Source organism: Triticum dicoccoides, chromosome 5B (assembly GCF_002162155.2).
Source record: "Triticum dicoccoides isolate Atlit2015 ecotype Zavitan chromosome 5B, WEW_v2.0, whole genome shotgun sequence".
Taxonomy (NCBI): Eukaryota; Viridiplantae; Streptophyta; class Magnoliopsida; order Poales; family Poaceae; genus Triticum; species Triticum dicoccoides.
This window is the reverse complement of record NC_041389.1, coordinates 659514953-659527539: the sequence shown is the minus strand read 5'-3', so window position 1 is coordinate 659527539 and position 12587 is coordinate 659514953.

The window sequence follows — 12587 nt, the reverse complement described above, 5'->3', positions numbered from 1 at the left end:
TGTCAAAGAAGTAGGAGTTGAACCAGTCATGCTTGTTTGGCGAGCAAAGAGAGGCACATGAGAAAGGTGATGGGATTTGAAGTCATTTTGTTTCCCATGCTGTTGGGAATATGACTATTGGGTATGACCCGCCCAGGAGGGGCCGGGTTATACCAATGGCAGTTCATCAATACAAAGCCCATGAAGATGTTGAAGATGGCGGTCCATGAAGCAGACTTGCAAAGGGCCCAAAGCCCAAAGGCGACTTAAGGCCCGTAGGGTAAACCGCCATATGTGTATGACTTATATGGTAAGGCAAGTATATTTAGTCACTGAGCCAGACACGTTGTTTATGAGCCGGCCGGGACTCCGTGAGCCGCTGCGCGTCAAACAGTGTATATAAAGGGACGTCCCGACGGCGATTCAGGGCAAGAAACAAGAGATCGAAAGCTAGGTCAAGCGGATTCGCTCCCTCGTAATCGAGACATAAGCAATACCACCTCAAACTAGATTAGGCCTTTACCTTCACCGCAAGGGGCCAAACCAGTATAAACTCCATGTGTCCTTTGTTCCGTTTAACCCCTTTAAGCTAACTAGTTGCGATGGCTCCACGACTAAGTCATCACACTAGGACATTTGCCGTGACAATTTCATGATAGTTGGCGCCCACCATGGGGCCAGCGCACGGTGGTTTCGAGTTCTTGAAGGGCAGCTTCGAAGGGATCAAGGGATACGCTGTGGGCCGGATGACCAAGAGTCATCGCGGCAAGCTCTACATCGATGATGCGGGCTGGGGCCCCAAGGTCGGCTCAATTGAGTACGGGTACCGGGTCCTCTTTGGTGGAATCCACATTTTCATCAGCAAGATCGGCGAACCGGGCTCTGAGCCGGACATCTGCACCGACATCATCGAGACGGCTCAGCACGCGCGACCCACCCGAGTTTAGCCCGCCGTGAAGCATGCCTTAATGGGATTCATCAATGGGGCAGAATCTGAAGATAGATCGGTGTCTGGTGGTGAGACGGTCGTCTACTCTGATGGTGAGTCGTCCACTAGTGACTCTGATTCGTTGTACCAACAGCAAGATGGCCGTCTTGGGGGCTATTCCGATGGTGATAGTATTCCGGACCCCTATGAGACGCCAAATAGGGTTGCGATTTTCATGGACGGTACACAGCCAGCGCAAAATTCTTCGACGGTGGCAGCAATGGTCTCCGGGTCAGCAACGATGATGGCAGCCGGGACAGGAGGTCCTGTGCACCGGCCGATTCATGTTTTGACTGATTTACTGGATAATCTGACAACATTGTTAACAACAGAGGTTAACCCGGCAAATCAAGTTCAGCACAACGCGGAGGTTGCAAAGTTGTGTGATGAGATAGCACAGGCCAAGGAGGAGCTAAACGTAGAGAACGTCAGGATGGCCATGGAGCAGGCTGCTTTAGATGCTCAGGCACAGCAGATTCAATCAGAGGCTTTCGGGCTTACGACGGATCAAAATGCTTCAAATGAAGTCATGAGGAGGAGTCATCAGTCTCATCTATCTCCGGTTTATGAGGCGAGAAACCTCTTTTGCACGCCTGGAGTGGGGACTAGTAACCAACCAGAAATAAACCGGGTTGAAGCGCCTAGGGGTGGAGCAACAACTCAGCCGCGCATGACGGAGCCGCCCTGTCTAAATACTACTCCGCCTCAGTATGTACCGACACCACCGGGTCATTATTCTAATCCTTTGGATCACATGATTGCTGCGGCGACACGGCTGGCAACTCTGCCGGCTGAGGGCGAATCACCGACAACGATGGAATTATGACGAGCCGGGGAGCTGCTCCAGACGGCTGTGACTCAACAGGCGGCTTATTCATATAGTCGGGACCGTATACACTCCATGCCACGTCCGAGCAAAATTTATAGCAATCATATTGATGAACCGGTCATGCCAAGCAGTGGACAAAACCGAAACCCACCTTGTGCGCATGACCCGGCGCGTGGTGGAGGTAATGCTCAGAATGTTGTGGATCAGGGTAGAGCGCGTTGGGAGGCTGAGCTGGCGGCTCAATACACGGCTTGTCAGCATTCTCCGGCTCATCCGACAAATTCGGTGGAGACAGGCTTGACCTTCAAATCTTTGAGTGTGCCATGTTTAGTGCCGTCTCTACGTAATGAGCGTTTGCCTAAGGATTTCAAGGGTCCTCGCAAGGTGCCTAACTACACCACTGACTTACCCCCTGAAGCTTGGGTTGAGAGTTACGAGATGGCCGTGGAACTGCTGGATGTTAGCGATGATGCATGTGCTAAATATTTCACCATGATGTTGGACGGAACGGCTCGCACTTGGTTGAAGGGGCTACCTGCCAACGCCATTGGTTCATGGGCTGAGTTAAAAGCCCGGTTTATTCAGAATTTTAAAGATACGTGCAAGCAGCCTATGTCAATTGTGGATTTGGACGCCTGTGTCTAGGAAGAGGGTGAAGTCAACAACCCATTGGGTGCGCCGGGTCTCAATTATCCTGCACTCATCGGATCGCATCAATGCCGGCTCAGCAGTACTAATGTTAGAGAAGAACTGGCAATTTTTGCCTCTTAAACAGAAGCTAGGGTGGCTCAAGCGCCGCTGGAGTGACATGGGGGAGCTGATGGCGGATCTGGTTAAATATGCCGACTCTGATGGTACCAAGGACCCCGAGTCTAATGATGAATAGCCGGGAAAGGGAAAGAAGAGTGGCAACACCAAGAGCCAGCATCATAACCCGGTGAATCAGGGGGGCAATGGTAAGCGCAAGGCTGATAACAGTTTGGATTTTGTGGCTAATACCAACACGCAGAATAATGGTCAGCGTCGTTAGGGAAAGCCGCCTCCCCGGTTTGGAGGGTCAAGTTTCAATCTTGAGCAGATGCTGAATCAGCCCTGCCTGAAGCATAGTACACAGGAAAGGCCATCCTCTCACCTCTAGAAGGATTGCTTCATTATGAAAGAGTACAAAATTCTGGTCTTTTCCAGAATAATCATGGCCCGGGCGGCGGCTCAGGTTCTGGTTCTCACGGTTCGGGTTACGGTGGTGGCAGTTCTAATTCTGGTTTCCCGGGCCAGCGCAATCAAGGCAATCAGGGTGGTTATAATCAACAGCCTGGTCAGGGGGCTCAACAGCAACAACAATCTGGTCATCAGAGTAATCCAAAGCAGTTGAATAGTGGGCAGTATCACGTCTTCACCATGAGTCTATGCAAGCGGGATCAAAAGCTCCATATAAGGGCCGTGAACGCCGTTGAGCCGACGATTCCCCATTACTTACGATGGTCTGAGCAGCCCATTGTGTGGAGTCGATAGGATCACCCGCCCTGGGTTGGTAATCCGGGTCATTTGGCTTTGGTGGTTGAGGAATCCTGGGTTAGGGGGTCCTCGGACAACTGGACTATGTATTGTGGCTGGACTGTTGGACTATGAAGATACAAGATAGAATACTTCGTCCCGTGTCCGGATGGGACTCTCCTTTGCATGGAAGGCAAGCTTGGCGATTCAGATGTGTAGATTCCTTTCTTTGTAACCGACTTTGTGTAACCGTAGCCCCCTCTGGTGTCTATATAAACCAGAGGGTTTAGTCCGTAGGCCGACAATCATAATCTCATATGCTAGACTTCTAGGGTTTAGCCATTACGATCTCGTGGTAGATCAACTCTTGTAACACTCATATTCATCAAGATCAATCAAGAAGGAAGTAGGGTATTACCTCTATAGAGAGGGCCCAAACCTGGGTAAACAGTGTGTCCACCGCCTCCTGTTACCATTAGCCTTAGACGCACAGTTAGGGACCCCCTACCCGAGATTCGCCGGTTTTGACACCGACATTGGTGCTTTCATTGAGAGTTCCACTTTGACGTCAAAGATAGGATTGATGGCTCGCCTTGTTATCAAGGACAACATCACCGCCGGAGGAGCCCTGGCCGCAGGCCAAGCTCTCCGGCTTGGCGGCTTCACTATGACCGCCCCTTCGGTCGTTGTGCCGACGATGACTTCTCGGGTCATCGAATATCGCCCCCGCGTCAGCTCAAAATACTCCGGGCAGATGCATCCGAGGGAGTTGTCATCTTTAAACGAACTCCTGGACCGCATCGCCGCCTTGTGAGTCGCTACTGAAAGCACAAGTGCTCCCTAGGTGGTTTTGGTAATTAATGTCAACATATCTCTTATTGGACTAACACTTTTATCTAGTATGTTTCAGATAAGTTCAACAATGGAGTGGCATGGACTAAAGGATGTGGGAACTCCTTCAAGATGCTAAGGACAAAGGATTGGCTCAAGCTTCAAGCTCAAGACTCTTCATTTTCCATTTTAGTGATCCAAGATCACATTGAGTCTATAGGAAAAGCCAATACTATCAAGGAGGGATGAGGTGTTGCTTAATGAGCCTCTTGCTTCATATGCTTAGTGATATGCTCCAAAAACCCTCAACCACTTTCTCACATCCACATATGTCCTAAACGTAAAGTCAAACTCGGCCCCACTTATTCTTCCTATCCGGAGCCACCGAGTTTTGATGTCTTAGCAACTGCCACAAACCCTAGGCAAATCGGTCTCATCAATAGGGATCTCGGTCTCACCGAGATGGGATTGTATGTCCATTATCAAAATCGGTCTCACCGAGTTTGAGCAATCGGTACTACCGAGATTACAATGCAAACTTTCTGGTTGACTTATTATCAAAATCGGTCCCACCGAGTTTGATAATCGGTCCAACCAAGTTTGCCTGACCAACTCTCTGGTTAGCTAATTACCAAAATTGGTCTCACCGAGTTTGTGTAATTAGTCTCACCGAGATTACGTTATTCCCTAACCCTAATCGAATCGGTCCTACCGAGTTGCATTTCGGTTCCACCGAAAACCCTAACGGTCACATTATTTGCTAAATCGGTCTGACCGAGTTTAACGATTCGGTCCCACCGAGTTTGGTAGATTGTGTGTAATGGTTAGATTTTGTGTGGAGGCTATATATACCCCTCCACCTCCTCTTCATTTCGTGAAGAGAGCCATCAGACTAAACCTACACTTCCAGCATCCTATTTCTGAGAGAGAACTACCTACTCATGTGTTGAGGCCAAGATATTCCATTCCTACCATATGAATCTTGATCTCTAGCCTTCCCCAAGTTGCTTTCCACTCAAACCCTCTTTCCACCAGATCCAAATCCTATGAGAGAGAGTTGAGTGTTGGGGAGACTATCATTTGAAGCACAAGAGCAAGGAGTTCATCATCAACACACCATTTGTTACTTCTTGGAGAGTGGTGTCTCCTAGATTGGCTAGGTGTCACTTGGGAGCCTCCGACAAAGATTATGGAGTTGAACCAAGGAGTTTGTAAGGGCAAGGAGATCGCCTACTTCGTGAAGATCTACCGCTAGTGAGGCAAGTCCTTCGTGGGCGACGGACATGGTGGGATAGACAAGGTTGCTACTTCATGGACCCTTCGTGGGTGGAGCCCTCCGTGGACTCGCACAACCGTTACCCTTCGTGGGTTGAAGTCTCCACCAACGTGGATGTACGATAGCACCACCTATCGGAACCACGCCAAAAACATCCGTGTCTCCAATTGCGTTTGAATCCTCCAATCCCTTCCCTTTACATTCTTGCAAGTTGCATGCTTTACTTTTCGCTGCTCATATACTCTTTGCATGCTTGCTTGCTATATGTTGTGAATGTTAAACTTGTGCCTAAACTCCACTCAAATTTAAAGAAACTTAAAAACTGCAACTTTTGTACTTAGTGTCTAATCACCCCCCTCTAGACACCTCTTCTCAAGGTCCTACAAGTGGCATCAGAGCATTGGTCTCCATTGCCTTGGTTTAATCACCACTGGAGGAAGATGGATGAGTCTACTTTGGGGAGTCTTAGACATAGAGTGCCTATTCTTCATGGAGAGTACTTTCATGAGTGGAAAAATGAGATGCTTGTAATTTTTAATCAATATCATTTGAACAAGTACATTGCTAGTCCTTGTGCACCTTGTGTTGATCCTATGCATCCTACCCCTGATGAGTCTATTGACATGATTAGGAATGTTAGAACTGTTAATCTTATCACTAGAGGCTTGCCTAGAAACTTGATTATAAAACTGCCTACTCTTGAGTGTGCCTACACTATATGGAAATTTCTTGAGGAATGATTTCCTGATTATTCTTTGAAAAATCTAGATGAAATTCTCCATAAGTCTATTGCTTTGAGTAAAATGAATACTAGTGATCCTATGTTTGGTGATCGTCTATTTGAGCTTACAAACCTTATGCGTGCCAAAGGAAATGTTGGTATTATTAGTGACATTATTTCCGAAGCTATAAGAATTCATAGACAAGATCATTGTCAAAATCACTCTAACGAATCACCCTCTCTAGGATTTGATCCACCACATGACGATGTTGAACATGGATACTATGATGAGGATGATTATACTGACTTCGATCTTGATGATGCAATGAGACATTTTGGTCTTATGGCAAATCTTCGGGGATACATGTCATGAGGAAAGGAATGGGTCCTTGACAGTGGATGTACCGATCACATGACCGGAGATAAAGACATGTTTTGTGAGCTTGCTGATAATGATAGTCCTCAAAATTATGTCACTTTCGGTGACAACTCAAAGGGTAAGGTGGTTGGCCTTGGTAAGGTGGCCATCTCACATGATAGCTCCATACAAAATGTCATGCTTGTTGAATCTCTTGGATATAACTTACTTTCAGTATCTAGACTTGCTGACTTTGGTTTCAATGTCTTATTTACTGAAATTGATTGCCAAGTGTTTCATCGAGACAATCATAAAATGGTCTTTACCGGCATACGTAGAGGTGATCTATACATTGTTGATTTCACTAAAAAGGCTCAACCTAAAACTTGCTTCATTGCTAAATCCTCAAAAGGTTGGTTATGGCATAGACGACTAGGACATGTTGGTATGCGAAACCTTGACAAGCTTATTAAAGGGAATCATATCCTTGGAGTTAATGATGTCATTTTTGATAAGGATAGACTTTGCAGTGCTTGTCAAGCAGGTAAACAGGTTGGAGGAAGGCATCCCGTGAAGAACATCATGACCACGAAGAGACCACTCGAGCTACTTCACATGGATCTCTTTGGTCCCAACTCTTACAAGAGTCTCGGTGGAAATTCTTTTGGTCTAGTTATAGTTGATGATTTTTCCAGATTTACGTGGGTGTTCTTTCTCGATGATAAATCACAGGTCCAAAAGATCTTCAAAAACTTCGCTAGGAAGGCCCAAAACCAATTTGAAGTGAAGATCAAGAAGGTTCGCAGCGACAATGGAACGGAGTTCAAGAACGCAAATGTGGACACATTTCTTGACGCAGAAGGGATTTCACACGAGTTCTCGGCTACGTACACACCTCAACAAAATGGAGTTGTTGAGAGGAAGAACCGGATGCTCATCGAAATGGCGAGAATGATGCTTGATGAGTACAAGACGCCGAACCACTTTTGGGCAGAAGCGGTTGAGACAGCTTGTCATGCAACAAATCGCTTGTATCTTCACAAGCTACTCGGAAAGACGGCATACGAGCTACTCACCGGTAACAAACCCCAAGTTGGATACTTTCGAGTATTCGGCTCAAAGTGCTACATTCTTGATAAGCATCGTCATTCTAAATTTGCTCCTAAGTCTCATAAATGTTTCCTACTAGGTTATGGCTCAAACTCTCATACTTACCGTGTCTACAACAATTTCACCCGAAAGGTTGAAGAGACCGTAGATGTGAAGTTTGATGAATCTAACGGCTCACAAGTATAGCAATTGCCAATTGATGTAGGAGACAAAGATCCTTCAGAAGCAATCCAAGACTTGTCTATTGGCAAGGTCCGTCCAACGGAGGTGAAGGAGAGTACCTGTCCAAGTGGAAGCTTCTACTTCACGACAAGGTGAACCAAGAGTTGATACGGAAGCATCCACAAGTGGGACACACCAAGATGAAGGAAACGAGGAAGTGCATCAAGATGAACGTCAACAACCTCCTTCTCCACCACGACAAGAGAACGACAACGCCAACAATGAAGAAGGCCAAGAAGAAGAACAAGATGAAGAAGATGTTCAACGGAGACCCAAGCAAAAGCTTTCACGAGTTCGAGCAAGAATTGCTAAAGACCATCCCGTCGAACAAATCTACAATGATATTCAAACCGGGAGAATCACTCGCTCTAAAACTCATTTAGCTAACTTTTGTGAAAACTATTCTTTCATCTCTAGCATTGAACCTATGAAGGTCGAAGAAGCATTGGAAGATCCGGATTGGATAAATGCTATGCATGAAGAGCTACACAATTTTGAGAGGAACCAAGTTTGGACATTGGTTGAGAAGCCCGACAACAACCACAACATCATCGGTACCAAATGGGTGTTTCGCAACAAGCAAGATGAAGATGGACAAGTAGTTCGCAACAAAGCACGTCTCGTCGCCCAAGGCTACACACAAGTCGAAGGTATGGACTATGATGAGACTTACGCCCCTGTTTCTAGACTTGAGTCCATTCGCATCTTACTTGCCTATGCTAATCACCATGATATCACCTTGTACCAAATGGACATTAAAAGTGCTTTTCTAAATGGTGAAATAGAGGAGGAAGTTTATGTTAAACAACCTCCCGGCTTTGTTAATCCTAAGAAACCCAATCATGTTTACAAACTTCACAAAGCTCTTTATGGTCTTAAACAAGCTCCTAGAGCATGGTATAAATGCTTGACCAAGTTCCTTATTGAAAAAGGCTTTGAAATTGGGAAAATTGATTCCACACACTTTACTAAAAGGGTTAATGGTGAACTCTTTGTGTGCCAAATTTATGTTGATGATATTATATTTGGTTCAACTAACCCTCATTTTAGTGAAAAGTTTGGGAAGCTAATGTCGGAGAAGTTTGAGATGTCTATGATGAGTGAACTCAAATTCTTTCTTGGGTTGCAAATCAAGCAAACTAAGGAAGGTACTTTTGTCTCTCAAACGAAGTACACCAAGGACTTATTCAAGAAGTTCAATATGCAAGAATGCAAAGGTATGACTACACCTATGCCTACTAGTGGACATCTTGATTTGACCAAAGATGGTGAACCGGTTGATCAAAAGGTTTATCGCTCTATGATTGGTTCATTGTTATATCTATGTGCTTCACGTCCCAATATTATGCTAAGTGTGTGCATGTGTGCACGATATCAAGCTGCTCCTAAAGAATGTCATCTTAAGGCCGTGAAAAGGATAGTGAGATACTTAATCCATACACCAAATTTTGGCATTTGGTATCCTAAGAGGGCCTCTTTCGATCTTTTTGGCTATTCCGACTTGGACTATGCCGGAGACAAGGTTGATAGAAAGTCCACTTCGGTTACTTGTCAATTTCTTGGTAGATCTCTTGTGTCTTGGTCCTCCAAGAAACAAAACTCGGTATCCTTATCCATCGCCGAAGCAGAATATATTGCCGCTGGTTCATGTTGTGCTCAGTTACTTTGGATGACCCAAACTCTTAAAGATTATGGGATATATGTGAGACATGTTCCATTGCTTTGTGATAATGAAAGTGCTATCAAAATTGGTCATAATCCTGTGCAACATTCTCGAACTAAGCATATTGAAGTTCGTCATCATTTCATTCGAGATCATGTTGCTAAGGGTGACATTGATCTTAAGCATGTTCGCACCGAAAAAAAATTAGCTGATATATTCACTAAACCTCTTGATGAGAAAGTGTTTTGCAGGTTGAGAGGATAATTGAACATCATTGATGCTTCAAACTTGGAGTTGAAACTCCATTGGATACATGCAAGACATGAGCTTATGACTAATCCTTGATATTTCTCTTATGGTGAAAATCTTATGTCTTGGATACATTTGTATCTTGCATGTTATCTAACCCATGTAGGTACTTGGTTGAATCAAATTCCATAAGATTGTAACCTACTCACATCTTGAGCAATCTCTACATCACCAAGTCTCTATACAGAGGTGGTTGAAGACAAGGAAGCACGAAACCATTCAAACATATCCTTTGACAAATTCTATGTTGAGTTTCATGAATGTCATTTCTGGATATACAAGTGCTCTTCCTTGCAAGAACTAACCCGTGTAGGTAGATGGACTCAAATTCCAAATGGTGCTCCAAATTCTTGATGAGCTACATCTACCTCGAGCAACTCACACAAGTTCAACTACATGGACAACACCACCAACTAAGGTATGTTATTCCATCTTAGAGAAGCTTTACTCCAAGTCATGAGCTAAAGCAACTCGACAAGATGTGAATACATCAAGATGCTTAAACGAAAAATGGCAACCCCATTTTGAGCTTAAACGATGAGTATGACCTATGATCAAGTGATCTCACTTGACTCCTAAGTCAATATACTCTAACATAGGTGACTTTGTCGCCGACCATCTCTAGATGAAGTTCTCCTATGTTCTTTTCTGAGTTTTTGCATTTGTCTCATGCATATGTGTTTCCCCTTTCAAAGAAAAAAAAACTTCATCTAGATTTCTTTCTTTTTGCTCTGCATTCTATGCATCCAATTCCTTGCATATCATTCAGTTAATTCCTTGCAAATCTTTGTGAGATCTTGCTAGTCTAGTGAGCTGAGGTGACAAGTGTTTTCTCTGTGATGAACTCGGTTACACCGATTTGTTATTTTCGGTCCAACCGAATCTTTTCGGTATGACCGAAGCATACCACTCGGTGCCACCGATTTCACAAAAGGAAAAATAGTTTGCCACTTATTCTGTGTCTCTTCTGATCCAGCTCCACTCAATGAATCTTGTCCTCTAACAAGCATCACATTTTTATCATTGCTTTATGTTGTGACTCAAGGATCAAACCCATTCACGACAAATTCCATAGGGAGAGAGAGAGAGGTTACATCTTTATCAAGCCCTTCTTGAAAATTGATGTCAAAGGGGGAGAGAGAGATCACATCAAAGCTTATCATTTAGAGAGAGAGATCACATCTCAGAGGGAGAGAGAGATATCCTTCAGGGGGAGAGAGAGAGATCTCCAGGGGGAGAGGATACTAGTAGAAAGTATTTCTCAAGGACCCCAGATGCTTGGTGTTCAAGAGGAGAGATGCCACATGTCTTCTTGAGGGGAAAGACATGTTCATATGTGCTTATTTGCATTAGCTTGCATTAGCTCTGTTCTTTATTTCCTTCAGCTCTGATTTTCTGTTCCCTATCTTCTCCCAGTATCCCATGTTAGATTCAGGGGGAGCAAGACATCTAAGGGAAAGAAATCATTTAAATTCATTGCATATCTTTACTCTTGGGGACATGTCTAATCAACTGTGGTACCTAGTACTCACTCTCTACATATCATCCCAGTCTTGGTACTCTTGTAGTTTCTTATGTTTGCTTTGACTAGTAGATGTACCTGTGTTATCTAACCTTGTTTGTGCAGGTTCATTCCATCCTAAGCCAACTCAAGACCACAAGGTAAGTATATGCATCACAATCATGTGTATGAGGAATTCTTGCTGATGTACATACTGTTTGCAAGAAGGACTCATGGGCATGAAGGTATTTCCTTTAATACTTTTTGCTCTGATGCATATGGCCAAGATACATGTAACACATTGCCTGCTCTATCATGGTTATGCTATCACATGCTTCTATATTTCATATTCACATGATTGCATACATGTAGGGGGAGCCTATGCTTGTTACATGTCTTTCCAAAGCTTTACTTGCTATTTCTTAAATCTTTATCTAAAGATTTGATGTATGTTGTCATCAATTACCAAAAAGGGGGAGATTGAAAGCACAAGTGCTCCCTAGGTGGTTTTGGTAATTAATGTCAACATATCTCTTGTTGGACTAACACTTTTATCTAGTATGTTTCAGATAAGTTCAACAATGGAGTGGCATGGACTAAAGGATGTGGGAACTCCTTCAAGATGCTAAGGACAAAGGATTGGCTCAAGCTTCAAGCTCAAGACTCTTCATTTTACATTTTAGTGATCCAAGATCACATTGAGTCTATAGGAAAAGCCAATACTATCAAGGAGGGATGAGGTGTTGCTTAATGAGCCTCTTGCTTCATGTGCTTAGTGATATGCTCCAAAAACCCTCAACCACTTTCTCACATCCACATATGTCCTAAACCTAAAGTCAAACTCGGCCCCACTAATTCTTCCTATCCGGAGCCACCGAGTTTTGATGTCTTAGCCACTGCCACAAACCCTAGGCAAATCGGTCTCACCGATAGGGATCTCGGTCTCACCGAGATGGGATTGTAATCTCTCTGTGTATGTCCATTATCAAAATCGGTCTCACCGAGTTTGAGCAATCGGTACTACCGAGATTACAATGCAAACTTTCTGGTTGACTTATTATCAAAATCGGTCCCACCGAGTTTGATAATCGGTCCAACCGAGTTTGCCTGGCCAACTCTCTGGTTAGCTAATTACCAAAATCGGTCTCACCGAGTTTGTGTAATTGGTCTCACCGAGATTACGTTATGCCCTAACCCTAATCGAATTGGTCCTACCGAGTTGCATTTCGGTTCCACTGAAAACCCTAACGGTCACATTATTTGCTAAATCGGTCTGACCGAGTTTAACGATTTGGTCCCACCGAGT